The sequence below is a fragment of the Phyllobates terribilis genome, unplaced genomic scaffold, assembly GCF_046119375.1.
Source record: "Phyllobates terribilis strain yellow unplaced genomic scaffold, ASM4611937v1 Scaffold_11__3_contigs__length_659146591, whole genome shotgun sequence".
Classification (NCBI taxonomy): domain Eukaryota; kingdom Metazoa; phylum Chordata; class Amphibia; order Anura; family Dendrobatidae; genus Phyllobates; species Phyllobates terribilis.
In genome coordinates this window covers 146,832,564-146,835,707 of record NW_027362771.1, presented here as the reverse complement: position 1 = coordinate 146,835,707, position 3,144 = coordinate 146,832,564, and positions in this window count along the sequence as shown.

Genomic DNA, 3,144 nt, shown 5'->3' with positions numbered 1-3,144 from the left:
AATTCGGCTGTTCGAGGTTATGTTCGATAACTGTTCGTGCACCAAAATCATAACTGGATTTTTTCTCAGTAATGATGAAAATTAATGTTAATACGCAGTTTGAGTGTACAGCGGGGTGGGGGGAGGGGCAGGGGATGGATCTCTGCAGGAACAATGAAGATCTCCATTTTTTTTTCTCTTTCCTGCATTTGCAGTGGGGAGGTGCAATCTGTCAGCCTATCAGCAGCGCACACACGGAGCGAAGTGCTTTTTTTCACACAAGCAAGGGCATGTGTCATTGGCAGTGTATGTCACATGTCCTTGCCCTATAAGACCAAGCCATTTTCCCCGTCGCCACCATTTTCTCACTGCTGCAGCTGCGTGTTAGACGGCACCGCTGTTGCTGTGTGCGCTATACCTTGTTAATTTCAAGCCAATTTTCGCACAAATATACAGATAGCTTGGGAGTAGGGAATAGTTGTGATTGCAGTCCTTTTAAGGACTAGGTTACAGCATTTCCTACGACTTTTATCAGGGAGGTCTGTGCTCTTAAATAGATAGGTTGTGGGAGTAAAGACTAATTGTAATTGGAGTCCTTTTCAGGACTAGGTTACATGAGTTCCTATCAGTTTTTGCCAGGCAGGTCTGTGCCAGTGCTGTGCAAGTTTTTTTCACAGCATTTGGCTGAATCTAGCAAAGCTAATCATTTTTGGCCTATTGCAGAGTGTGTTAGTCAGTGGAGTAGCCTATCTGTGTTGCAAGATATAACACCTGTGTATAGAATACCAATTTTTTTACTGCACCTAGTGAAGTAAAATCTTTTGGGCATAGCATCATTCTATTAGTCCATCTATACTGACCTCCATCAGGTTGCAAACTGAATATAATTTTTTTCTGCATCTAGCTCTGAAAAAATATTTGGGCTTCTAGCGGTGTGTGGGACTTGGTCTATTAGTCCATCTATACTGACCTCCATCAGGTTGCAAATTAAAAATAATTTTTTTCTGCATCTAGCTCTGAAAAAATATTTGGGCTTCTAGCAGTGTGTGGGACTTGGTCTATTAGTCCATCTATACTGACCTCCATCAGGTTGCAAATTAAAAATAATTTTTTTCTGCATCTAGCTCTGAAAAAATATTTGGGCTTCTAGCGGTGTGTGGGACTTGGTCTATTAGTCCATCTATACTGACCTCCATCAGGTTGCAAATTAAAAATAATTTTTTTCTGCATCTAGCTCTGAAAAAATATTTGGGCTTCTAGCAGTGTGTGGGACTTGGTCTATTAGTCCATCTATACTGACCTCCATCAGGTTGCAAATTAAAAATAATTTTTTTCTGCATCTAGCTCTGAAAAAATATTTGGGCTTCTAGCAGTGTGTGGGACTTGGTCTATTAGTCCATCTATACTGACCTCCATCAGGTTGCAAATTAAAAATAATTTTTTTCTGCATCTAGCTCTGAAAAATATTTGGGCTTCTAGCAGTGTGTGGGACTTGGTCTATTAGTCCATCTATACTGACCTCCATCAGGTTGCAAATTAAAAATAATTTTTTTCTTCATTTAGCTCTGAAAAAATATTTGGGCTTCTAGCAGTGTGTGGGACTTGTTCTATTAGTCCTTCTATACTGACCTCCAGCAGGTTGCAAATTGAATATAATTTTTTTCTGCATCTAGCTCTGAAAAAATAGTTGGGCTTCTAGCGGTGTGTGGGACTTGGTCTATTAGTCCATCTATACTGACCTCCATCAGGTTGCAAATTAAAAATAATTTTTTTCTGCATCTAGCTCTGAAAAAATATTTGGGCTTCTAGCGGTGTGTGGGACTTGGTCTATTAGTCCATCTATACTGACCTCCATCAGGTTGCAAATTAAAAATAATTTTTTTCTGCATCTAGCTCTGAAAAAATATTTGGGCTTCTAGCAGTGTGTGGGACTTGGTCTATTAGTCCATCTATACTGACCTCCATCAGGTTGCAAATTAAAAATAATTTTTTTCTGCATCTAGCTCTGAAAAAATATTTGGGCTTCTAGCGGTGTGTGGGACTTGGTCTATTAGTCCATCTATACTGACCTCCATCAGGTTGCAAATTAAAAATAATTTTTTTCTGCATCTAGCTCTGAAAAAATATTTGGGCTTCTAGCAGTGTGTGGGACTTGGTCTATTAGTCCATCTATACTGACCTCCATCAGGTTGCAAATTAAAAATAATTTTTTTCTTCATTTAGCTCTGAAAAAATATTTGGGCTTCTAGCAGTGTGTGGGACTTGTTCTATTAGTCCTTCTATACTGACCTCCAGCAGGTTGCAAATTGAATATAATTTTTTTCTGCATCTAGCTCTGAAAAAATTGTGGGGCTTCTAGCGGTGTGTGGGACTTGGTCTATTAGTCCATCTATACTGACCTCCATCAGGTTGCAAATTAAAAATAATTTTTTTCTGCATCTAGCTCTGAAAAAATATTTGGGCTTCTAGCAGTGTGTGGGACTTGGTCTATTAGTCCATCTATACTGACCTCCATCAGGTTGCAAATTAAAAATAATTTTTATCTGCATCTACAGTACCTCTGAAAAAATATTTGGGCTTCTAGCAGTGTGTGGGACTATTTGTATTAGTCCATCTATACTGACCTCCATCAGGTTGCAAATTCAAAATAATTTTTTTCTGCATCTAACCCAGCCAATAGTTTTGGCCTAATACCACAGTTTGGCCACTCAGCTCTGCTCGGTTACCATCCATTGTTTTTTTGTGCAAACAACTCCAGAGTTGTGAATTAGTTAACCACCAAAATGAGTGGAAAAAGGCCTGCTGCTGGTGGAAAGGGGAATAGGCATGTTGGGAAGGGGAAAAAAGGTTGTGTCCGTGGGGTAGGTGTTAAAGCAACAGTAACATCTGCAGAAGAAAGACCATCTTCCAGCCAAACTAAAATGTCTACTTCTTTTAGCGGACAATGTGATAAGATCCCTTTCTTACGGCCACGCCAATCGCTACAAATTCCAGATGAGGCACAAAAACAGCAGGTGCTTCAACGGATATCAAGTGCTCCTTTAAGTGGGCTCTCCTCCACATCAACTTCAACATCACAAATACTCCAGTCCTCAAAGGTGTCACCCAAATCGCACTTGCTTCCTCACAGCTCCCAAATCTCCAGCTGCCCGTCTGAGTATGAGG